Source organism: Pogona vitticeps, chromosome 14, assembly GCF_051106095.1.
Source record: "Pogona vitticeps strain Pit_001003342236 chromosome 14, PviZW2.1, whole genome shotgun sequence".
NCBI classification, from domain to species: domain Eukaryota; kingdom Metazoa; phylum Chordata; class Lepidosauria; order Squamata; family Agamidae; genus Pogona; species Pogona vitticeps.
The window spans coordinates 19,754,970-19,780,631 of NC_135796.1; the positions used below are offsets into that span (position 1 = coordinate 19,754,970).

At 52.4% G+C, this 25,662-nt stretch overlaps 3 long non-coding RNA genes across 5 annotated transcripts; 1 reads left to right on the forward strand and 2 right to left on the reverse strand.

Moving 5' to 3' along the window:
- Positions 1–2,478: 2,478 nt before the first annotated feature.
- On the forward strand, positions 2,479–18,349 carry LOC110083405 (uncharacterized). Of its 3 annotated transcripts, none has more exons than XR_012081856.2 (3): positions 2,479–2,574; positions 10,801–10,910; positions 17,075–18,349. It is a non-coding gene; the product is annotated as an uncharacterized LOC110083405 (long non-coding RNA). The 3 variants fall into 3 exon arrangements; XR_013539264.1 differs by lacking the exon at positions 17,075–18,349 and adding an exon at positions 11,366–11,482; XR_012081855.2 differs by lacking the exon at positions 17,075–18,349 and having other exon boundaries at positions 10,801–11,173.
- On the reverse strand, positions 9,488–11,101 carry LOC140702637 (uncharacterized). The gene is made up of 2 exons (XR_012081858.2): positions 11,007–11,101; positions 9,488–10,536 (listed from the first exon to the last, which is right to left on the reverse strand). It is a non-coding gene; the product is annotated as an uncharacterized LOC140702637 (long non-coding RNA).
- A 2,453-nt stretch (positions 18,350–20,802) lies between the features above and the next one.
- Positions 20,803–23,248, reverse strand: LOC140702634 (uncharacterized). The gene is made up of 3 exons (XR_012081854.2): positions 22,766–23,248; positions 21,941–22,070; positions 20,803–20,935 (listed from the first exon to the last, which is right to left on the reverse strand). It is a non-coding gene; the product is annotated as an uncharacterized LOC140702634 (long non-coding RNA).
- Between the last annotated feature and the right edge of the window lie 2,414 nt (positions 23,249–25,662).

The window sequence follows — 25,662 nt, forward strand, 5'->3', positions numbered from 1 at the left end:
GAGATACTGCAAAGCCCAGCATCCTTCACCATTGGCTGGGCTGACTGTGGTTCAAGGAGCTGACCCCCTTTAGCAAAGCCCGTTGGTGGGCTGCCTGGCCCACAGGCTCTCCATTTAAACCTCCTGCATTTTGTGTTTCAAGTTCTAAACCCCACCCTGTGTTTCTACAACATTCCTGATTTGTTTATTTATTTTAAAAATGTTTAAAACCTTTTCTTCTTCCTTTCCCAGTCCCAGTGCAAAGCAAAAGTAATTAAAGCACACAAATCTGCCCTTGTAAAGAAAACACAGTGGGGGAGGGAGAGGAGAAAGCAGCAGTTCTGAGACAATGGGGGTGGGGTGGGCTGTGCTGTGCTGGAAGCAGCCTGCCCCGTTGGCCTGGGGGGGCGCGCCTCTGACTCTACCCCGTGGGCTCTTTGCACGTGCTCAGCTGCCGTTCTCCTCCTCTTCCTCCAAGCGAGCGCCAACTTGCCAGCCTGAAACCGATGCTGCTGAACATGATAAAGCACAATGGCCAGAAATAACACTTAACAAGGAGCAGGGGATGGAGTTGTTCAGCATTATTGCCTTGTAAATTGTCCCCATGATGAGATTTATAAAAAGAGTGAAGAGGCCTGTTTTGGCAGCCGGAGAGTATTTATGGCACGTCTGTGCCACGGCTCAAATGTGTCCTTTTGCGTGGCCAGTTGGTTGCTATCCCTCTGCAGAGCATGTGCGTCCGTGTGTGTGTGTGAGAGAGAGGGGGGGGGAGAGAGGAAGAGAGAGAGATTTGGTAGACACCCATGTAGTAAATCCAATTTTGCTCCTTTGACACACTACCTATATCAAAGTCCTGCGTAGTTTTGTTAGATTTCGCAGCCTCTACAACTGGGGGACAGATCGTCAGACAGGATGGTTTGGGAACAGAGCCCAGCCTGGACACCTCTCTTGATCCACTGCTCCCAAAACCCTTCATAGGAGGGAGGGGGGGAAAGGCAGGGCTGAGGATGGGAGGGACCCTGCCTTCTCCCAGACGGACAGAAGCTCCCCAGCCGGGAGAGGCCAAATTCTTTCGGAGCTGAGTTTCCGTTTGGGCTCAGCTTTCCTGCCGAGGCGCAGCGCCTAAGAGAAACAAGCTGTAATCCTAGCTCCGGCCCCAGCGGGCTCCAGGTCTCCGTTCACCTGGCGAAGCAAAGGGCCTGCCGGTGTCTCCTCGCTGGAAACCCACAGATGCTGCCCAGTCAACGGCCTGGGCCAAGCAATGTGGTCTGCATTAGAGAGAGAACATGAGATTAAATCGCCGGTGATTTAAAAACCTGCCACCGTCTCTCTTTTCTTTCGCTCGCTCTCCCTGGCTGACCTTCCACGTGGAAAGCAGAGCTGGGGGGCTCTCCATGGCCTCCGTGGTCCTCCCCCTCCCGCCTTGGATAGAGCAAAACCTCTGGACACAGAGCGTGTTCGCAGCCTCGCGTTCCCTTTCTCCCCACTGTGAGGAAAGGGGAGCCGCGGACCTCTTGGCTGGACCCAGAGAGGTCAACTGAGCACAGCTGGAAGGGTTTGAAAGGCAGCTCCAGACAAAGAGAGACTTCTGGAAGGGGGTTCCTCCCCATCGCGGCGGGCGGATGCTTGGGCTGGCTTATCTCCTTGCGTCCCATGGATGAACCCAGTGTGTGAGCTGGCCAGACAGCAGACTCCCCCAACCCAGACAGGGTCCCCTCCTGCAGAGGCACTACACAGGGAGGGGGATCCCAGCTCAGCTCTTGGTGAGAGGAGTCCCACCTTCAGCAGCCAGGAAAGTCCTGCAGGCCACCTGCTTCTGAATTTCCCCTGCAGCACCTTCCTCGGGATGGGGTTTTTGCTGTGCTTTCCCCTCTCCACTATGGGCCTCTGGGTCCACAGTCAAAGTCCTGCTTTCCTGCCTCCCAAGTAGACCTGGAAGGGAGACCCAACCAAAGTGACCAACTGTCCTCTTTTAAGGAGGACAGTCCTCCTTTTGAAAATGTTCTGCATTTGAAGGGCTGCTCCTGTGGATCCTCCTGATGATATAAAAATAAAAAGCCAGGAGGAGGGAGATCAGGAACCTGGGAGTGGCCCATCCTCCACTCCGAGCAGCACCTGGGTAGCAGCAGGAACATGGGTCACCTAGTCACTACCTTCCTCCGGTGAGATGCATTGAAATGTTCATTTGCATAGCAAAAGCATGATTTTGCATCTGCACTGGAAAATTTGCTCATGCCTTTCCGTTCTTTCAGGATCTGGGTTGGCAGCAGGGCTTCCCCTGCACCACCGCCCTGGCAGGTGCAGGATTGGGGCCAGCTTGGTCCCAGGAAGAGCCCAGTGTTTGCAGGATCAGGCCCTGCCAGGGCTGCAGCTGCTGGGGCTTTCATGAGGTCCACCTGGGAGTCCGGAGGGAAGGCCTACTTAAGGAAGGACGCTCTCCCTCCCAGAAGCTGCCTCAGCAACAGAGCTCTTGGGTTCTGCTCCTGCTCTTAATGCCAGCATTCCTGACCCAGCATTCCTGCTCTGGCTCAGCACTCCCACACCTGCGGCCCGGTTCCAGTCCTGGTCTCCCATCCTGGCTAGCTGGTCCCATGGGTGAGTGTGGGCTTGGCCCTCTGTGCTCTTTGCTGGATCCTGGTGTGCTGGCTGTTGAAGGCAACTGTGCACCACCTGCACCCTGACACATGTGTATTGGAGTCCTCCTTTCTGGTGGGGTGTAAAGAGACATGGTGGCTATTTTGATGGTGTCCCACAATCTTTTGTATAAAGTGGCACATGGGCAGGCGACCCTCTCTCTCCTCCCTTTCTCTGGCCTTCAACTCAGTAGTCTTATAGGGATTTAATGAGTCGATTCTTTTGGACGTTCCATAGATTCAGTGGGCCTGCTTGAGTTGCCACTTACTCCTGGATTTCAGCCATGGTCTTTTTTCATTTCAGACAAAAACAAAACAAAACGAACCCAACAAGAAGAGACCAAAATGTTGAGGTCCCGTAGAAGTGCTACTCTGTTTTGTCCTTTCCTTGTTCTGTTTTTGTATGGCTTTGCTTTGTTTTCTTGCCTGGAATGTTTGCACAGAGGAGCATGTCTGCTCCTTTGAAAACTACAAAGATGGGAGTGTCCTTTTCAGACGAGGCCCCAGTGGTGTGTATGGGGGCAGGCCAATTCTGCCAGCGGCTGAGGACAGCCTGCTGCAGAAGCTGGTGTGAATGTCCGAAGGAGGAGGAGGATGACGACGAAACCACCCTTCTGCAAAGCCAGTGCAGAGAAAGTAAGGGAGTGGGGAAGAGGAATTATATTCCCCATCCTCAGCTATATGGACCCCAGAAAGTGGCCAAAAATGGGTTGAAGAAGTGGTGGTGGTAGAGGAGGAACCGACTTCCCTGGGAAACAGGGAAGCCCTCCCCACTCAATCACTTCTGGGCAGGCAAAAGCCTCAGCAAATCTGGTCTGTCTTTACTCTTGGGGTGCCCAGAGAGACAGGGTTAGACTATAGAAGTCTGTCTCTCCATGACAGCCTCAGTCCCACAATTTCATCATGACATTCCTGCTGTCTCTGTGGCCCAACTGGGTGATGTTTTGGGCATGGCTACCTAGTTCCGAATGACGTCCTGGCTCTGGCATTCCCTGTGCTTCTGATTTATCTGCCAGTGTGCCTGTTTGCATTTGTGTGTGTGTGTGTGCGCATGCATACATGCAGCTCACGAGCCCAACCAGTTATGCTGGGAGAACCTCCAGCAATGCAATGGTTCCCTTAGCTGACCCAATGCGCAACTGTGCACAGAGGGCTCCACGCTTGGATTTTGCTTTGAGGACCCTCTACCTCTTAGTACTGTTGGGTCTGACTCTTGCCACAATTGGATCAGAATTTCCACCACCTTCCAGGCGAGGTTCCTGTAGTTTTGTACAGCATTCTGAAGTCATGGGGACTTTAAAGGGGGTGGGGGGGCTGCCTTGTTTTGCGCTGAATGTTAAGGATCTTGCAGGACTTGAAAATGGCTTCTTGGGGTGACTCGTAGAGATGGCCGAAACAGGGCAGATGGAGGAGAACTCTGGAATTGTCCTTTGGCCCAAGGAAAACCGCTCAGTTGCCAGGAAAGGCGACCCTCTCCTTCTCCAAAGTGGGCTGGGGGGGCTGGAAGAGGGGTTTTGGGGTGTGACTTTCTTTGCTGCAGAGAGCTTTCTTTCCCTGTAACGTGAGTTGTGCACACACATGCGGTCATCCTCTCCACTCTGCTTGCAGCGGCTGATGTCATCTCCTGGAGGGGCCCTGAGGGCTGCCTCTTGAGGGGGCTTGGGGGGGTTTGCGGGTGGGATGGGAATGTTGGGGGGGGGGGAGATAGACTTTCTTGTATTTCCCCCAACGAGCCGAGGGAGTTGGACGTCCGAATTCTGCTGAAATGTTTATTTATAACTCCCACTGTCTGGCCGAAAGCTGGCCAAGACAAACATGCCGAGGGGTTCCCGACCAGCCCTGCCGTGTTCTTTTTCAACAGTTATTGGTTTGTGTGTGTGTGAGAGAGAGAAACAGAGAGAGTGGAGGGTAGGTGGGAGTTTGCAATATTCACTGGGAAGGAAGCTCTGAGCTTGGCTGGAGGACTGGGAGTGGCCCTTAGCCAGCTGGCATCGCAGGCAGCCACCCCATCCCACTGCTAGGCGCCCACTGGGGATGGCAGCTGGGTCAGGACGGTGCCGAGTTCCCGAAAGCTACTCTTTGGAGGTACAAGTCCCAACATCCATTTCAACCAGCTTTCTGGAGGATTCTGGGAGTTTTAGTTGAAAGCAGCCGTGGTCACATGCGCTGGGGGTGGTGGTGGTCATGTAAGAGCTGGTTGAGAGGTGATGCCCCTCCAGAAGAGAGGGATGGCTCATGGATGGAAAGGATCCCGGTCAGGTTCCAATCTCTCTTCAATCTAGGTCGTCTCAACTGAGAGAGACACCTGGTTGAGGGAATTGTTCAAACCCTGCAAGATGCGCCGCTTCCAGGTGCAGAGCGAGACGAGGACAGCTATTTTTCCTCCTTAGGGACTCGAGGAGCTGCCCAGAGCATCTCTCTGCAAAGGAAGTAACTTCCCCTCCCCCCTTTGAGTCATGCAGAAAACACACCAGAGCGAGCTCAAGGTGAGCTGCCCCTTGTTGAAAAAGAGGCAGGCGGCCAATCTGGGCCAAGAGGTGACCTGGGCCCACCCTGAAAAAGCCTTGAGGAACAGCCGGTTTCTTTGCTGTCCGCACAGCCTGGTCATCTCCAGGTTTGGCTTGGCCCTGGGTCAAGGAGGGGAGCATCCATTGCCCATCCTCTCCTCCTCCTTCGATGATGCTCATGCGCAGCTTGCAGCCCTGAGCCTCTTCCCTGAGGATGAGCAGCTGACGTACCTTCCGAGCCTCCTGTTTATCTCTCACTCTCACCCTGGAGCCATCAAGGAGCTGAATTTGCATAATGGCTTATCAGGAACCCCAATATTTCAAGCGCACCTCATTAACCAGTGGCAAAGGTGGCGGCTGCCATTTGCTACTTGCTTCTCATGAACTTGGTCTAAAGCTTCCCCATCTGTTAATAACGACGAAGAGGAAAAAAACAGCACGGATCTTGCCCACTGGCAAGGCAGCCCTCCTCCCAGTTGTCTCCGCCTGAGGTCTGGAAAGAAGGTCCATGGTTTGCCTGAACCCCACAGATAGAAGAGAGTGTGGATGGGTCTGGATAAAGAGGATCTGCCCCTCCAGTCGGTTACAGGCGCCTGTGCTTCTTTCCCCTCCAGCCCGGCTAGAAGGCCTGTGGGGCTGAAGGACTCTCGAAGCCAGCAGAGAGAAGGGCCCAAGGCGTCTCCTGGCCTCCTAGCTTGCAAGAGCAGCTGCCACCCTCACGGTCTCCCTAGCAGGGTGGCTGCTCACATTCGGACCTTACCTATATTCTCTTTGGGATTTTATGTTGATTTTATGTTTCCAACAACCGGCCTCTAACAGGGACCCTGGTGGCCGGTGCCATCCCATCTGGAAGGAAGTGGCGGGAGGAAGCCTGACTTTCTCATCCTCCCTCTATATTTGAAAAACAGATTAATTAATTGAACCAATATTATCTCTTCTGGCCTGTAAACACAGCCAGAGGAAGGCATCTCTCTTCCGTTGCGGGTGGGGGTGGGGGTGGCGGCGCCCTCTCTGTCTTGCGTCGGAGGGCATGGCGCCTGCTTTGCACCGGGTGGAGGTGGCTTCCCCACACCTGGTTGCCTGGAGCTCCTCTCCCCTTCCTGGGCTTTCAGGAGCTCTCCGGACCACATCTGGCAGGACCCAGTGAAGTCCGATTTGGGTGTGTGAAGATCAGAGCAGTCGCGCTTAAAACTTGAGGCTCTCCCTGCCTTTGAAGAGCACCTCACGGCCGAGGCTTGCTCCTCCTGAAAAGTCGAGTCCACGGGTGTGAGGTTTGGACCAGCCTTTTAATGAGTTTTGTAAGGGCTCCAAAGGCCGGCTGCTTTCAGCCCTCTCTGCTGCGCCACCAAGGGCAGGGCCAACACACAGAGCCCTTGGGTGAGTGCCTTTGTTGCTCGTTTGGACGAGAGCAGACCATTGACTCCGTGGGATTTACGAATAACGAGCTTCTCGTTCCACAAGTGACTGAGGGGAACGCCTCTTTGTTGGGACTGCCCCAGCCCCGACCCCTTCCGCCTGGAGCAGCAGTCCATGGCCAGCAACCTTGGCAACGTCACGAAGGGCTTAAGGGCCAAAACTGGTCTGCCATTTTGGCTACTGGACCAGAATTTCCCATCCTTACCTGGGAAGGAAGATGCCCGGCTTCATCCAGCCTCCTTTCTGGGGGTCCCTTCTTCCCACAAACATTTTGGATTCCATCCTCTCAAAACGTTTATTGCTACCAAATGGGAAGGACACGTAGACATGGAGTGGGCAGAGGCCACGCAAGGTGTGTCCGTCTTCTGCCTCCTGGCTTGGAGGTGCCCCGCACTCATTTTTATCCCTTTCTGTTCTCTTTCACAACACGGCAGCCCAGGCGTTGGGGGTTTCCCTTGGCACAACCGGGGGGGGGGGGGGAGAGACAGCGGCAGAGGCTCTTCATCTCCCGCGTTTGGTAAGTGAGCCGTGGAATTATCCCATAATGTGGAAATCATACAATTTCTCTCTGATCTTCCCTCGGCTTAGCATTTCATCTCACGGAGGCCAAATACGGTATGACTAAGTAGACAAGAAGAAGCTCAGAGACCTTTTGTTGCTTAAGATGTGAATTAGAACTTCCTGGGGGAAGCTGGTGTCACGTTTGCCGGCGTGGAAGGCTTGTTGGTGGTCGGTGGCAGCAGCAAAGAGAACACGAAGGGAGGGTGGAGAGAGAGTCGGCTGGCAGGATATGCAAGCATGGGAGCAGAGGCGCCTGGGGATCGAGGGTCCGTGGGCCAGGATCTGGTCTTATCCTTGGCCCACCAAGGGGTTGTGGGGGTCACCGGCTCCCATGGCACGGCCTGCAGCTTCAGTGAGTTGTTGTGATTCTCTGGGTCACCAGGCAAGAAGACAAAGCTCAAGGTGAGCAGCTCTGAAAGAAGAGAAAGCTTCATTTTTGCCTGCAGGGTGGTGGTAAAGGCGGCTTGAGCATCTTCTCTCCACCTGGTGAGCAAGGGTTTGAGCCCAGAGATCTTCCAGTTTCCAAAAAAAAACCCAAGAAGGAGAGGAGGGGGCTTTTGGTGTCCATTTTGCTGCTCAGAATCAATCTGGTTTCCTCACAATCTTTGACCTCCTCCCTCAGCCCACCTCACCCGAGTCTCTCCTCTGCCTTGGCATTAGGGTCTGGTCCTGGCCTCTCAGGGAAGGAGGTGCTGCGGACGTGGCCACCCTAGTCTGGGCGGCTGCTTCCACTGGCGCTGGCTAGGGATGGTCCCCCAGCCTGGGCTAGGCCAGCTTACCTGAACGGGCAACGGGCCACGCTTTCCCCAAGCCGGGATCTGATCTCCAGACGGACATAAGGCAGGATGCTCCTGGCTCATGCCTCCTCCAGGCGGCCAAGAGGCTTTTATCTGTCAGAGGAGCAGTGACAGCTTATGAATCAGGGGAGCGCCAACCTCTTTGAAATTAGTCTTATTTGGTCAAAAGCACTGGAGAGAAAAACGCAAGAAGCCATCCATTAGTTCCCGGTAACCTTTTCAACTCTGTTCTGTTTGTTTTCATCCTGACAGACACTCCTTGCCTCTTCCAGCACAGAGAGAGAGAGAGAGAGGGAGAAAGAGAGGAGATTGGGAAACTTAGCAGAGCAAATTTGGGCTTTGGTCCTTGCTGTCAGTCATCCCCTCTCTCCGGAAGGACACCAGAGGGTGAGGGGCTTCAGGGACGGCTCCTCAAGCGGAAAAGCAAGGGAGGCGGCTGCAAGGAGAACCCCATCCGTCCAGAGAGCAAGGGAGAACACGGGATAGCTCAGCATGTCTCTGGCCGCGAGGCTAGAGGATGGGAGTTCAGTTCCCCACTGTGCCTCCTTGGCCTGGGCTCCATGGTTCAGAGGGTCCCTACTGGCTCTGCAGTTCTAAGATGATGAGGATGGGGACCCCCCCCCAGCTAGAATGGCCCCGCCATGTAGGGAGAGAGGGCAATCTTTTGCTTGAAGGTCTGCCACGGAGCAATTTTTTCCTTGGAATGTATCCTGCCTTCCCGGGATGCTGGAAGAGGGCGGTCGGGGGGGGGGGCTTCTTCCCCTTGTCCAAGGGCTGCTAGAAGCAGCAGCACCAGCAGCACCTGGACAGCCTATTCACCAGCAGGAAGTAGACGGGGGCTCCCCTGGTCATCACCAACTTCACCTGCGTGAGTTGGAATGTTTTATCATATTAGCAAGAGACACAAAGCAAAAACCAAAACAGACAAGGTGTCTCCTTAAAGATGAGCTGCTATGTTTGAGTGTTCGCTTTCATGGAACCTCTTCAGGCACAAGAGTCAAGCGTTGAAAAAGGGATAGGGGCCTTGGGTTGCGTTTCACACCTCATTGTGATTTAAGAGCCCAGACTGGTATTCATTTCTTTCGAAGGTTTGTAAACGGGGATAATGATTGCACAGCAATTTCATTATCATTTCCTTATAAACATTCTTTCTCATTCTGTCTCTCTGTATACAAACGAGGAGACCTAAACCTATCTAAGCAGGTGCCAATTCCCCCCCCCTTTTCTTTGGGGTGTGTGTCAGAGGCCACCTTGTCCCTGGCTCACAATCCTCCAATTTTGTAAGGAAAAGAGACTCTTGGGTGGGTGGGAATTGTCTTGTTGTGCACATACACAAAGATACGCACACACAGGGAGGGTCTCCAGAAAACAGCCTGTTCTGCTCCTTAGTTGGTTGCAAAGTTTCCTCCACTTTTTCTCCCACCAACCTCCTTCAGCCAAAACTTTTTTTTTCCTGATCCTCATTGAGCTGGTATTTTGCCGACTTCCCTGCCTCCCGGCTCCAGCCCCCAGGTTCGGTTCTCTCTTTCAAACCAACAACTGACACATTACTAATAAAAAGAAAGAACCCACAGAATAAACTTCAGCCCATTAATTATTGAGAGACATAATCCAAATTTATTTAATGAATTAATAATGGGCCATAGGGGTATTTTAATAATGAAATACTTCTAGTTGTGTTTCAATAATTATGGCAGGCTTTCATAATTACACTGCGGCGGCGAAAAATAAAAATCAAACCCAATTAGACAGAGTCGTCGCATCCCGGGAGCTGGTGTCGCCACGGCAGAGCAGCTGGGTTTAAAGGGCCACCAGAAAAATCAATGTTGGTTTCCACATCCTGGCCCACCTGCTGCTCTCCTTTTGCATCTGCAAAATGAAATTACTGGTGCTTGCCTCGCCCCCTGGGCTTGCGGGGGGGGGGCTCTGCCTTGAGATGGGACTCCTTGGTGGGAGGCCTGGGGAAGGACCCCCCCCCCAATTCCTTAAGACCTCATGCCACACCCTTGAGGCTTTTCCCTCTGAACGCCCTCAGGCACCAGTCAGAGTTTTGGACAGAAAATGTAGAACCGACTCCCCCTAAGAGCCATCAGGTCCTGCCTGCTGCCCAAGAGGATGGCTTTCCAATGGAAATGTGGCTGTCCACATCCACAACCCAACCTCCCGCTTGGTGGAGCAGAAAAACCAACGGAGACTGGGATAGTGGGTTGGTTAGAGAGGCTGTAAAGAATCAGAGAAATCAACTGGGGATATTTTGGATTTCATTCCATGACTAAGTTCTCTGAATTATTTAAGGAGTTTTGTCAGAAGAGAAGACGAGGAACACTCTGAGCAGCTAAATGATGTTGGCAAAGCACCAGAGCAGTTCAAGAGTAGCACCATGGGGCTGGACAGCTCACAAGGTCATAATTATGTACAAATTAAGTGCACTAATTAACTGTTCCTTGGAGGGGGTGGAGCCTGCTGCCAAGACTGCATTCTGACGATCATTTTTTATGACCCTCTTCTCTAGATCTACTCATAGATTGGTATCCTTAAACTTTCTTCCTCCTCCTTTCTCTGTGGTCTCTCCTTATTCCTCTTCTTCCTCCTTAGCAAATGAGAGGCAAAATGACGTGGCTCTTCCATAATGGCTGAGCAGACCTGCACAAACAGAAACCAGCATTAGAGGCTTCTGTAAAATAGAAGTTACGGTTTTTTTTCCTCCAGCATCATCCTGACATGCATTTCTTCAAGCAGTAATTATAACTTCTCTGTCCAAATTCCAATAGCTAGTCTTAACTAAATCTTGCATCATGGGATACCCATGGATGTCAATGTCGTCGTCCCTTTCAGCTATTGGTCACACGGATCTGCTCTCCTGTGGGACGAGCAATTGGCTTTAATAGTCCTCTGTTTTTTACCTAGGTATTAGATTCTGGAGTAGATAGTCCTGCTGAAGAACTACAAATCTCTGTCATCACCACAGCAACGTGCGTCCCATCCAATTACTTTGCGGCCAAGACCTGGATTGATTTGTAAGTTTGGAAAGTCCATGCAGTGGGAAACCGAAATGATAATAATTTTTTTAAACTTTTGCACCAATGCACATGGAAGTATGCAATATGATAGACCTTAAAGAGGAGAGTAAGGCCTTCAGAATGCAGGCAGGTCATCTTTGGGGTTTGCAAAGCAGACACCTTCAATGTTTCCTTTGAAAAGACAAGAGCCAAAAGTTAAGTTCTGCTCCATCTGATTTGATTTGATTTGTGCTAGGATTGGAATTAAATTCATAAATCCACTTCTCTTCACTTTGGAACCTAATTGGAACATGGTTCTTGGATCCTGTTTGGATCAGTCCGATTCAGTCTGGAATTTGGGATTTGCCTGAATCCAGTGCAGGGCCCTTATTTCTTCTTTTTGCCCAAGAGGCAAAAGGCGCCTTCGAAAGAAGATGCGCTCCTCTGACTTGTGTCTCTCCTTCCGCTTGCAGATTCCACCCCTTTAAGCCACTGCACACCCCACGCCCGCACCTCTCCTGCCAGCTGGGGCTTGGCTTCCTCCTGCCGAGCCCCTGGGCTCCAGGCACCTCCCAACGATTTCCCGCGACCTCGGAGGGTAAACCACTCTGGTTGCCCTTGAACACACACAAAAAAGGGAAAGTCTTGTCTGAGGTGAAGGCGGTATCTATCCAATTTTCAGCTGCCATCACATCGAAATGAGAAATCTGAGGCAGCGCCAGCCACAAACAGCTGATAACAGACTTTCGGGTGAACCTCTTCACTTATCACTTCTGGGGGTCACCTCTGCTTCTAAAGACTTGTTTTCCTTCAAAAAATAAAGAGAGAGAGAGAGAGAGATTGCTTAGAACATTTTAACAGTCTGGTGGATAACCAAAGCCAGCCCGCCTCCGGTCTTTTATAGGCTGCAGGAGTTGAGAGATGATGCAGCCGCCGCACTACGCTAGACGCTGGGCTTCGATTTCCTGGGGAGGTTCCCTTAAAATCCGGAAGCTGAGATGGAAAAACTGAGGCTTCACCTCCCTTTCCTCTGGGCCGTGGGAGGCTTTGTGTCTTTGTGGAGCAAGAGGAATGCAGATCTGTGTTTTTGCGCTACAACTCCTCGCTGTCTGGGGCATTCTGGGAATTGTAGTCCAAAAACATAAATCTCAACCCCTTTCCTGGGAGCCCCAGGAGCTGGAGAGGGTGGCTTGGTGGCAGCGGTGGAGAGCGGGGAGTGGCTGGTGGCAGCCCCTTAGAAAGAATGCCATATCCGCCCCACATGGTCGCATTATTGGCGACAACTCAATGTCTTGAAATCCTGCAACTAAGATCCTCGCTGGACAGGAACAACCTGATCTTAGTAGTTCATGTGCTGCCCTCTTCCTGTTTAGGCGACTGCAGTGCCTTCCACACGGGGCTGCCCTTGGAGATGCCCGAGCCAGGGCAGGATGTGAGAACGACACTGCCAGCAGTCCCCCTCCCCTTTTGAACCAAGATGGCAAACCGGATCGATGCAGAAGGAAGTGGTGGCAGAAACAGGTGGCAGCTTTGCAATTAGAAGATGGCAAAACGTCATCACTCTGACACCCCTTGTTTCAAAGTGCCAGTGGGCGCCACACAGATTTCTTGACAGGGATAAAGCCAAGCTAATCTGCAGCCTCGGCAGCTGCAGAAACCTGGCAGTGGAGGCGGAGGTGCTTTCAGAGATCTGCGCTTCTAAGGATGAGGCCAGCCACCTGTTTGTGTCCTTGGCAGGGATGGGCGGGGGGGATTGGAAAAAGGTCAGAGGCTGGAAACTGTATGATAGACCAGGAAAGTGACTCTGCTCTTGGCTGGAAATCTCTCTAGCTGTGGAGGATGTTGCCTGTCCCTTCTGCCCTGCCGATTGCTCTTTGCCTGACTGCCTGCATGCAGGATGCCCTCACCTTTGCGGGATCCCGCCCGAATCCTGTGGCATTCCATCTAAATAAGGAAGACTGCGGGTGACTGCGGAGTGGGGGGAGGGGGCAGTCGCCCTCCTAGGCCTGCCTCTGAGAGCCCCCCCCCCCGGCTCTGGCATCAGGCGGTAACGAGCAGCCCTTCTTGACAGGAGGAGTTATGGAGGTAGCTCTCAAGCTATGACAGTTTAATCAGATCTCAGGATTCAGGGACATTATATTCTGCACCTGCTCAGGGGTAGAAATGGATGGTGCCATTCAGAGAGCGAGACAGAGAGAGAGAGAGAGAGAATGAGCGAATGATGTGCCACGTGCCCCTGGAGGAAGAGAAACCCATCAAGGGGGCACAGTGGGTTTTCGAAGGGCCTCCAAGGCTGGCAGGAATCCCACACCTAGTGGCCTGGCTGCTGCAGGGGAATTATCACTATTGCTATTATACAGTCATAATAATCCCTTCGCTGTTCCTGCAAAATCAGGGTCACCGACAGGCCCCCACCCTCAGTGCATCCATTGCATCTCCTATTTAGCTGTGTGGACGTAGGGGGTGGTGGTTTGCCTTGACATTCCCAGCAGCAGCAGCATCTCCTCATCCCCGGCTCTGGTGGGGCTGGGTTAGTGGGGTGAGGTGGGGGGGATGCCCATAAATATTGCCTTAATTTGCATCCAGGTGGTACAACATAAGAGGCGGTTTAGGAATGATGTAGCCTTCTGACTGATGAGCTCCATTACTGCAGCCATCATTTCGCTAATAATTATGCCCAAGCTCCAGCCTGCGTTTAATCGGCCCAGAAGATGGATCCCAGGTTCCTGCAGGCGTGCCAGCGGTAATGACTTCCGCTTGCTCTTGAGCGCGCAGGACACCTCTGAGCAGGGACGGGAGAGGGCCGTGGGCCACCTGAAGCACGTCTGGCAAGGACGCAGGGAGGAATGAATGGTCAGGAGGAGAAAGACACAAAGCAGAGGATTCCTTGGGGGCCAAAAAAAAATGAAACAAAAACAAACAACCCCCCCCTTCTGCCCTCCTACTCAGTTGCAATGAGAAGGTGGCTGTCGTTCCTGGGGCTTCGAGGTTCCCGCACCCATTGCACGTATTTCCACAACGGAAGAGAGAGGTTAGCCTTTCTGTTGCTTCTTTGTCCCACCAGCACCCTGGAATGGCAAACACTTAAAACAGAGAAAAATGGAACTTGGAAACAAGCTGTAAAACTTGCTTTGAAGACCAAAAAGTCTCTTTAGAGGAACACAGTCTGGTTCCCCTTGGGAGGAACCTCCACAGCTGAGGATCCGTTGTAGAGAAAGTCTCTCTTGAGCCCTCCCTCACGCACGTGGCTCTTCAGGGTGGTGGGACCTGCCACGGGGACTTCACCGAGGAGCTCAGGCTTTTTCTGACTCATGGAAATCCATGTCAGAGTTTTCCAGGTAGAGAGTCCTCAGAAGTTGCTTTTCCCTTCCCTTCCCTTCCCTTCCCTTCCCTTCCCTTCTGGATGGGACCCCTGGGTCTGTGCAGCTTGCCCAAGGCCACCCAGGCTGGCTCTTCTCCCAGGAGGCTCAGTGGGGAGAAATTGAAATTTTGGGAGGCAGACCCTCACCATAATTTAAGTAGCAGGGATGGGAGAAGGAGACTTTCATGGCCAACCCCCCCCAAAAAAAAACACCAGGCAGAGTTGCCATCCTCAGTTTTCCTTACCCGATAGTCACACTGCTGACTCCCAAGATCGCAGCTGGATGAAGCCAGGCAGGACCTTCGAGGACGGTAGAGAGCCCAACATGGAAGCAGAGACGTGAGAGCAAAGGGCCATCATGGCTCAGATGCACCACTCCAATTTCAGAATTATTACATTAAGGCTGCACTTAAATTCAAATCCAGCATTTGCATTAACAATTCTAATTCCCCCAGATCTATTGATTAGCTGGCTTTACCCATTTGGAGCCGGCTGTAATTAAACCTCAGCAGCCGAGCCCTTGTGAGGGAAACAGTCCAGCTCACACACAAAAAGCCCCCCCCCCCCCCCAGCAAGACCGATTCCTGGAATTCGGTCTCCATTCTGGATCGGGTTGATGGAAAATGGCATATATGTTTGTATCGGTGTCTCTCTGCTTCAGAGTGACCTCCTCACCTCCGGGAAGGGGAGAAGACAACAAAGGACACTGTTCGGGCAACCGATGCAATCGGAGAGTCAAAGGGTGTGAAAGTCGGATCCTAAAAGACTGCCGGTCTCCTCCTACCACCCATCGAAGACAACCTGGTCCCTCCAAGAGATGGCTGTCTGCACTCTTGACGGCCACCGTTAAGATCGGAGCAGAAATAAAACACAAGGTTGTTGTTTAGTTGTGTCCGGCTCTTCGTGGCCACATGGACCAGAGCACGCCAGGCCCTCCTGTCTTCCACTGCCTCCTAGAGTTGGGTTAAATTCATGTTGGTCACTTCGATGACACAAGGTAGGCAAAAATAAGACTTCAATACTTGGACAAACGGACCAGGTGATTCGGGGCAGCAAGCCTTGGGGTGCAGAGCACAGTGACATGAATGTGAAGTTGCCTGTTCTCAGCACTCACAAAGAAGAGTGAGTGTGGAAGCCTCATTTTTCTTCAGTTCACTTTGTTTCTGCCTGCTCAAAGTCCATTGACTTTTTGGGTCTCTGCATGTCTGGGGCCCTAGACATTCCTGGCGTTCCATCTTCCTGAAGAGGTATGTGCCTGTGGGTCCTTTCCTCCACCAAGCTTCTTGGTGTTGTGTTGGCTGTTGGCTGTTTACTGGGGGAAGAACAAGGACGATGTCCAAGAGACAGCAAAGGGACATCTTCAGTGGCTTATGGCTGGCCGCCTTGTCCAGCACAGAGCAGAACCGAAGGGATGCCCTCCTCGGACTTTGAGCCTCTGTTTTCTAACAGCAGGACATTCCCAGTGATTCCAGGCGCCCACTGGTGGGAACTGCCTGCCTGCCTGCCTCCTCCTCCTTGTTGTCCCTCTTTGAGGGCCGCAGTGAGGAGCAATGTGCGAGACTCAAGTATGGAAGGATGACTTCTCCTTTTTCTCTTTTAAGCGACTTTTGTTAGCCCAACATGTCATGTGTGAGGAGGAAAAGAGGCTTTTAGATCTATTAGGGAGGGAAAAGGGGGGGAGAAAGACAAGAAAAAGACGCTATGGTGTGTCGGGGTGGGGGCGGGGGCTGGAGCATGCAGGAAATGATGGGGAAATTAAAATTCAGCTCTAGCAAAAGGAGGCTGCAGTGCTTCGGCGTGCTGTTCTCCTGGCATCGATCGGTTCCAGCATTTGACTTTCAACCATGACAAAACTGTGGGCAAATTAATTGTTCTCTAGGATATTAGGCATCAGAGTCTATTAATCCTCTCTGGAGTCAGATGCGCTATGAATACTAATGCAGATCCACTGTGGGGGGAGGCGGGGGGGCTGCAATCATGTCATTCTGAGATGGAGTTGATGCTGCCGCTGCTGCTGCTTGGGGGGGGGGAGACTGCCGCCTTTTGGGGTGGGGGGTGGGAGAAGATGGCTGGTGGAAAGAGGTGGGGGAGAACGAAGCCCTTCTGTGTTTGGCAGGCTTTTGCTGAGGTTGTGCTCGGATCTTTGGCTGATTAATGCTGGAAAGGAAAACACACACACACACACACAAGCTCACATATACACTCCCACAAGCTCACACCCACACCCTCTATGGCAAATCCGCCCAGAGTTTAGGGAGCCCCTGAAACCTGGGAAGTAGAAGAGGCAACGGGGGGGGGGAATTTGAAGGAGGGGGGGAAAATCCCCCAAATGTTTTGGATTTTCTACCAGGAGAAAAAGAGAGGACAAAGGTTTGAACTATTTATGCAAATTCGGTGCCTTTTATTCAAGAGATGGATATGGAAGAGATTATGAAATTACTGGCTAATTGCACCCAGGCTGGTCGGCCGGGCCGTCTTTCTCCCCCTTTCTCTTCTCCCCCCACCTCCCCCTACGCAGGGGCCAGACAAAGGCTCTTCATTTCATCAATTATTAGCAGACACCTGAAACTGGGGTGCAAGAGTCCCTGGAGGAGAGGCTTTGATTCCCCAAAGCGGGTTCATTCTCTCCTCCTCCCCCCCCCACCTGCCACTTGGAATTTCAAGAGAAAACCAACCCCCCTCCAAGTGGGGTCTTCCTTGGAAAAGGACTGAGGGGGCATCTCGATGCCCAGGCAATCTCTCTCTCTCTCTCTCTCTCTCTGTGTGTGTTTAGCTCATTCTGATTTTGTCCCCCTTCTCCCTTCTTGTAATGACCTTGTAGAACAACTCCTGAACACTTAACATCCGACTGAAGGGGAGAAGGGTCCCGATTACCAGTGCTTCGCTCTCCTCGGCGAACCAGCCTTCAGGTCCACCAGCACGGACTGGCGTGAAGGACTTGTGGCCCGACACAGATTTTCATCGCACCAACCCCGAGTCTTGCGTGCCGCCTGCGAAGGCGATGGGAAATGCTGGCCAAGCTGGGCCAGAGAGGAAGCCAGGAAGCAGGTCTCGCCCACGGCCCGCCACGTCAAGCTCAGAGAAGGGGCTGGAGATCCGGTTTCTCGTTCCTGGATGGGTTGGGGACCCACCGCCTTGTGGGTGGTGCTCAGCCTCTCAAGGGAAGGAGATCAGGTCCTGTTGGCCCGGTAAGAGCAGCAGCAGCACCGCTTTGGCCCAGCCGTGAACAGAGGAGAAAATTTACGGCTGTGTAAACACAGCACGGGGCGCCTTCCGCATGATTTGGAGCTAAATGCAGTGTTACTTAATTAATGTGTGTGTAACTCACAAGGCCATTTACACCTCTTAGAGAACACGGACAATTAGAGGCACCCTGATTCCCGCTGCAGAGAGAGGGGGGGGGAGGGCTGCACGCAACGGCCCCTCCAGGCTACCACAGCTGTGTCGATTTTGCTTGACACCCCCAAGAGGGAAGTGGTGCTACCAGGTGGAAGAGCAGAGAATGACATTTTTGGACAGGTTGGACAGCTACAAATATTTAACTATCCTGCACACTACACCAGAACACAGACAGAGTTCCAGCTCCTGTCCTCTGAAGAAGCCGGCCACTGAGACTGGCAAAATGTTAGGAAGAAAAACCTCCAGAAGACCACCAAACAGCATGAAAATCCTACAACAACCACAGGTTGAATAGGAGATGCACCGTCACTGAGACAATATCTTTCCTGAGAGGTGATGCTTCCCCAGAGCACTCCAGAGATACAAACTATTCAGCCTCTTTCATTGTTATGTTGGAACAAAGCAGCAATCCAGGTTAAAAATGTGATTTCCCCTTTAGTTTTTTCCAGATCTACATGTAGATTGGCACTCTTAGGGTTCCTTTCTCCTCTTCCTTCTCTCTCTCTCTCTCTCTGAGGTCATTTTCTGCTGCTTCTTGCTCTTTCTCCTCCTAGCTAGAGAGAGGCTAACTCACCTGGTTTCTCCATAGTAGCAGAGCAGTCTCAGGGCATGGAAATCATCTTTACAGCCTTTTATAACCAGTTTTTCTCCTGCACTATCTCAGAAGAGATTTTCTGAACAAGGAATATGCAAATTCCCCATGTTTACCTAATTGTGAGTTTTGGGGGGCATCCACACCTGTTCACTAGTTCTCAGCCCAGGGCTTGCTTGCTCTATTCCTGCTAGTACAAATACTGAACACCTTGGGGGGGGGGGAGGGAGGAGAAAGCCCCTTTTCTCCTTGGGAGCAACTTCACCCATGCCTCCAAGTATATGCTCTTTTTTCCCAAATGAGGAGGGATCTTGTGTGTTTGGGGGGGGGGGAAGAAGCTGGGAAGGAGACTTCTCTCAGGATAATGAACACAAGGGTGAAGTCTCTGTGGGCTTTTCAGGGTGACTGCCCAGCAATTGCACCTTAGCAGTGCGCAGCCAGAGGGGGACCCCCCCCCCGTCTCTCTCCATTTTCAGGCCGATGGGTTTATGGAGAAACACGTTTCCCGGAAAGCCCCTCTCTGAAAGGGCCGTGCAAATCAGAAATGCGGGGGGTGGGATTGAGGGCGAGAGGGTCTCGGATGGCGGGAAGAGAGCACAGCTGCAACAACAGAGCAAGTATATGAAGAAGCATTGGGGGGGGGAAGGATCCCCTCAGACCTGGCCATTGGTTGATTTATGGCTGTTTTCCTTGAAATCCCTCCTGGGGCTCCGGAATGGGGGCAAAGCGGTTCAGAGGCTGATTTCCTTCTTTGGAGAAATGTGGACAGAAACAAGGGCCCCGGGTGTGGGTTTCCCAGCTCTCAGGGATGGCGCGGGTGGGCGAGTGGCAGACCCTGACTCGAATCTGGGCCAACTATCCTGTGGGAACCATAGGAGCAGCAGTGGCGATGGTCACATTTCTTAGGATCCATGTGTGGCCCCCACCTCCCCCCCTGCCTCCCTCGGTTGGTTTCTATTCTAGTCTGGAGGGCCTGGCCTGGCCGAGGAGATGGGCAGCGGCTCAAGAAGGCGGAGGAGGGCCGGAAAATGCAAAGGGGAAGCACGCAAAAGCCATCAGGAGGAAGAAAAGGAGGTGTCAAAGCCTTGCCTCTGGAGATGAGGCGCCAGTGCGGAAGGCATCTCAGTCCACCCCAGACTCAAAAGATTTTTGCTTTTTGTTTTAAAGCCCGACGGTCTCTCTCTGTCGGACGTATCCTTTGACACCCCCCCCCCTTTAAGGTGATGCCTCTGGATGCTGAACTCTTCGCACCTTTCTTTGATCAGGAAAGGAAAGGAAAGGGGAGAAGAAAGAGCAGCCCTTCCCGGGATCCCATCCATTCACCTTGGAGGGCACCTGTCCTGAGCCGGGCTGAGCATCCCTTACTCGCTTTGGCTAACAGAGTGGGAATGTGATGGGGACTGCAAAAACAGCTTTGCCTAAATCAGCTGCTGGAGGATCAGCGCTGAAAGCTGGCCCAGGTTCCGTTCTGTGGTCTTTCGTTCAAATCTTGAGCCCTCGAGCAGGTCAGGTTTCACAAACCTTCCGTGGCTCGCTGGGGAAGAGCCACGGTTTGGCCCTTTTCTGCCCTTGGGGGCCGGAGAAGCCCTGCTTTAGAAACGGGGGGCCTGAAATTCCCCTGCATTTCAAGCACCAGGAGTTTAAAGGGGTTCCTCCGAAGCGGGAGAAGCGAGCCCAGGAATTCTGTCTCATGCACACACACACCCTGAAGGACCCCCCCCCGGCTCCTTTCCGACTCTCTATCTCCCCCTCCCCCTCTTCTCCATCCTGCCAGGCTGGGTTGCTACGCCCAGTCCCCGGCTGCTGGCATGAGTCTGGTTTCCATTAAGCGCCTGTGGAGGTTCAGCTGGGCCCGTGACTGACCGTCCTCCCTCAAAGAGAATCCAAAAGGCCTGCTTGGGATTTCCCTCCCCCTCTTTGTTGTCCCCCCCCCCCAATTCCTGGGCTCAGAGGAGGTGTAATAGGTTTCATATGGAAGAGCAAAGCCAAGCCCCCCCCTCCCCGCCCTCAACTTCATCACGATTTTCTTGTCAAGCAGCCTTTGGACAAAACCGAATCACGAATAAAATGCCTTGCCATTGTTCAAAAGAATTCCCCCTGTTTGAAGTCAGGATTACTGGGTTTGTTTAAAGAAATTTTTTTTTAAAGGAGACCAGAGATTCTGAAGATAATGCAGACCAGAGGGGAGAGGCAGAGAAGCTGGCCTTCCTTGTGTGTGTGTGTGGGGGGGGGGTTCCACCCGCCCTCTCTTCAAGGCCACACCAAAGCTGATCCAGGGCCTCAGCCCGGGCAAATTCAGTTTGAGATAAATTCTCGGTGTGTATGTGAGTGCTTTTCCAGTGGCAGGTAGTGCCAAAGGCACAACACTGGGACCAAAAAGACTCATGCTTTTTAGCTTCCTCTTCCTTCATGAAGCCATGAAGAGACAACACGGTGAGGGTGTGGTGAAGCAGGTGTGGAATAGTGACTGATGCGAGGAGGATGGGACCAGCAAAGCCAAGATGCTTAGATTTGAACCCAGGGCTTCTAAGTTCCCTGTGCCTGATGCTGCCAGACAGGGTGTGCCTGCTTCCGGAGGTCCATGTTCTAGTACTGTAGTTGGAAGTCAGCCTCTGGTACGTTTCTCCTTCTCTGCTCCCCTGTTGCTGCTCCGCGCTTCACACTTTTGGTATGTTGAAGAACAAACAAGTGCTGTTTAAACGTAGAAAAGAATAACATGAATTTTGTAAAAAAATTTTTTTTCTTTTAAAAAAAATTAGAATTAGCATCTGCCATCATAAGGAATATAAATCCTCATCTGGTTCATCCTCCGGCAGTAAACAAGAAAATGCCAAAACAAGACACTTCTCTCCTTGGGGGGGGGGGGGGGGGGGGAGGAAGGAAGCCTTCTTAGGGAGCCAGCATCTTGCATGGACACAGTGTGGGACTCGGGAGACCAGATTTGCACCCCCCCCAAAAGCAAACAATATATTTTAAAGGCTCACAAAACAATGAAGAGTTAATGGGAAACCCAACGGTTAATGCCATTGCAAGCGCCCCCCCCCCCATTTAAATAACAGCAACAACGTTGCATGAGTGATAACACTGAATTCCTCGGCTGGACCCTCTAACAGGTAAGAGAGAGGAAAGCTTGACCTGCAGGACCTGCCCACCTCTGGAGCAAAAGCCGAAAAGGTGTTTTTCTCCTTAATAGCCGCCCTACGGAAGGAAGGAAATCGATTTAGCCCTTGAACAATAATGGATCGGGCCGTTGACACCAAAGTAATCTTTCTTGACTCTCCTGGGCTTGACGAAAAGCAGGGGCAAATTATCCTTGATTGTTTTAATTATTCAAACTCTGATTCCGTTGACAGTTACAAAGAGGTGCCTTCACCACCGTGAGTGCCTGGGAATCTGTGCCGAAGGCTGGCCGGCTGCCTCCGCTGGCCATCCCAAGGTGGAAGGCGCATCTCTTGGGGCAAAGGTCGAGGCTGAGAAGCGCCCCTGGCCAATGGCAGACGGCCTCTGGCCCTTCGGAGGAAGCCGAGGGGAGCCTCCCGGTGGTCCGGCAGGAGCGTCCGGTCTCTGCAAGATGGACCGACATCTGCAGGTGGGTCTCTCTGAATTTTCCTGCTCAAAGGTCTCCCTCTGGAACCCTTTCCCCAGCTTAGAGGGGCTTCTAGGTGTCTCCTCGTGGGCAAGTGGCCATGCACCTACCTCACAACAAATGTGGCTGACGGATGGGTGGGATCCTGACAGGTAGGAGCAACTGTTTTCCAGTCGTTCACAGAACCCTCCAATGACTGGAAGCTTTCTCTTCTGCTTTAACTCCTAGTGCTCGACTGACCTGCAGGACAAAACAGGAAAAAGGATGAGGATTCCTGTGTGACCCAGAAGCCTGCATCCAGCAAATCCCACCTGGTTTAAGGCCAGTGGTTGCCACCGCATTTGCTTTATGTTTCTTCGGGTGGGTCGGTGGGTGGGTGGGTGGGTGGAGGGAGGCCACACTGTTTTCGGTGCCCTAAGGGAAGGAGAACTTCACCCTCTCCCTTCTCTCCCACTCCTTTCTCGGCAGTCCAGGGGCCGATTTAATGAAAACCCCATAATTATCCAGCCTTCTCTTGTTCTTTCTGGGACAATGGGTGACACTGAGCGCGGATGCCGTCAGCCCCTGGGGGAGCTGAGCAGATAAGAGGGAGCCAGTTGTGTGTGTGGGTGTGTATGTATGTATTTCAGGCAGATGGGGCAGGGAAGAGCATCAGAGTTCCCTGTGTGTGTGTGTGCTCCCTGGATGTTCAGTTTCCCTCAACCAACCCTTCAAATCATGCGATGCAAAACGTGGAGAGTGAGCAGGTTTTTCCCTAGGTCTGAAAAGGGAACCAGTGGCCTGATGTCACTGAGAAGGCGGCGGCGGCTGCGTCCAGCTATTCAGCGCAGAGGGAAAGTTTGGCGTTTGGCGGCTCTTCACTCCTCCTGCCCTCATTGACGCTGGTTTGCATTTGTTTTTGCTAGTGGTTTGCGCAAGAGTTTATTAGCCATTACCTCTTCTCTATTGCAAATTGATGAGGTTTCCATTTCTCCCTCCATATGCAAATGTAATCTCCGTCTGGCTTGAATATTGATGGACTGGCTGAAGAGGGGGTTAATTCGCCTAATCCCTGGGAGCCGATCCCGGGGATTATTTGGTTTGGAGTCACCTTGGAAAGACCACCCACTTTCCCCCCGTCCCGTCCCGTCCCGTCCCTAGATGTGGCTGGCATGGCGATCCCGAGAACAGTGGAGCCTTTCTGCGTTGGCGGCGGCCTCCCTCGGCCCCAGCGCTCCTTCCCGGCCGCAGGAGAGGAGCTTTAGAGAAAGAGGCCGACCCGAGTCCAGCTGTGTCAATGTTTTCGGTTTCCACTGCTGAGGCCCCGGTTTTGAGCCCCGGCCAAGATAAGCCTTTCCTCCAGTTGTTCTTGGCAAGGGCTCCCGACTGAGGAATGTCAGCATCACTTTCAAAATATGAGGCTTTCTCGTTTGGACCGCGGGAGGAAAACCGAGAGGCTGGGGCGACAGCTATCATCTCATTACTAGGCTCTCACACGCTTCCCCCCCCCCCAAAACACAATGACCGCATTGGCAGCCCCGTCCAGGTAGGGGTGGTGTTAGTGGGGGCGGCGGTGGCGGGGGGGGGGGCGGCTGGGAAGAAGGAATATTCCTCCTTTAGGGAAACGCCGGGGGCAGGAGGCTTCCCTCTCGTCTGCAAGGCACGGATATATATTGTTTTCTGTTTTGCCTGGATCTTGGCAAACAACTTCGGGGATCCAGTTTCTGCCCCAGGATCCAATCGACCCCCCCCCCCAGGCTTCCAAAAATGTGGAGGGGGGTGGAAAGGAAAAGAAATGAATTCAAAAGGGTCTGACATTAGTTCCTGTGTCGTTTTGAGAAACTGGTAACTTTTGGGGTTAAACGCTGCAGGGAGTGTAGACAGAACCCCCATGGAGGGGTGGGTGTGATGAAGATGGCTCACAGCGCACTCTTGCCGTGGCAACACAGGGTGTCTTTACACGATTCAGCCAGGTTAGACCTCTGGCCAGCTATTGAAGGATCCTGGGTACTGTTTCAAGGCGCCCTGGAGAAGAGAGTATCCCCCCCCCCGTCCTTCCATAGAATTGCTGTGTCCGTAATTTTGTGTGTGTGAGTGAGAGAGAGAGAGAGAGAGAGAGGTTCTGAAAGATAGGATCCAAAATGGATTTTATCTTCATGGGGTCTACGCTTGCGAAGTGCAAGAAGAACCCAAGGGCGAGGGGGCCTAAGGCTCTCGCTCCTTCCCCTCACATCAACCTGAGTAAATCGGGAGAAATAGAGCTTGCGGCACTGGTCAAACGTGTCCAGAGATCTTCCTTACCTGAAGATCTATCTCACTGTACGAAAAGCATAGGCAGACACCTTCCCTCGGTGTCTGCAGGCCGGCAGGCATCAGCAACCCTTGGCTGGCTGGTTGAAGTGGCCCTCCTTCTCAGATGCTCCTAAAATGTAAATAGGCTGTAAATTACTCTCACTTTTCAGTCCTCTAAAGATAAGCTTTCTTTTCTCCAAGGGGTTGCTCCATCTGCGGCTTGGCTTCTCTTTATCAGAACCGCGGTGAGCTCATATAGATTTCATAGGCGCTGTTTTATTCATAAGGGTTTGCCGACTGCCGAGCAGAGCTGGCACGCCAGAGCTGTGTTTTCATTCTGAAAGAGAATCCGTGGACATGGTCTCCATGAGCGGAAACATTGACTCCTAGAACTGGATCCAGGGGAGGTTTGCAGGAAAGAACCGGCTCTCTGGAGTGGATCAATCTAACCTGCAGTGCCAGTGGGCGAACCTGCATTTCCTAAAAAGTCTCACTGGGGTAGCAGAAGGGGGAGGGAAAGTTCCATGCAAATTAAGCCTGTCTTCACCTTCTCTGGTCCAATCATAAAACAGAGGTTGATGCAATGCAGGATACAGAAGAAAAGCAGGCGCTGTGACAACGGGCTGTCTTTCACCATTAGGTACCGATCCTAATAATGAGATGCTGACTCTGTCGTCCAGTGGCCCATGAGCAGACCTGGTGTGGCCACAGGAGCTCAGCTCAAGAGGGGCCACAAAACCCTGAAGGCTTATGGAAGAAGATGGGTGGCAGCCCAAGATGACTGACTGGCCTCCTTCCTTTTTAGACTGAATGGGGCCATGGAAGCGTCAGTGCTGTTCACCCGACTTGCTAGAATTTATTTATAGGCGTGGATGGCGTTGGGCAGGGTGGGCTCCAGAGCATGGAATAGTTACCTAGGCAACATCTCTGGTGAAGGCAGGGTGGATGGTACCAGCGGAAGCAGAAGTTACCATTAATGGTTGTGTGCAGCTTTCCATTCCTTTATTGGAAGAGAGGTAGGAGGAAAGTAAAATGAAAAGAAAAAGGCTCCCCCCCACTAGACCGGCAGAGCAGGAAGCGACCCCTAAAGGTCACCCAGTCCAGCCCCTGTCAGTGAAGCCCCGCAGGGGAATCGAACTCCCAGCCTCTGAATCTGCAGCCTGATGCCTAAGCTGCTGAGCAAATAACTGATCCAGTTTGAAAACAGCGATCAGAGGTCATTTTGCCTTGCCAGCCATGCCACGTTAGAGGAGAGGGTGTTTGTGCTGTGAGCACCCATTGGGGGCGGGGGGGAGGGAAGAAAGAAGGATGGTCCAAGACTGAATTCTGCCAGTGTTGGGAGGAATTAAAACATGGTGGGCATCTCTCTACAAAGTCAATCCTTTTTTTTATGAGTTCAACCAATTAAAATATTTTTTCCCAAGAAAACAAAAACAACAATGACCAACCAACAGCAACACAAAACCTGAAGCCCTCCTAATCAGGGCTAATTGACTGATTTAATTGAAGTCTCTTCACAATGCAGGGAAATCCCTTGCATGGAAGAAGGCCGGGGGGTGGC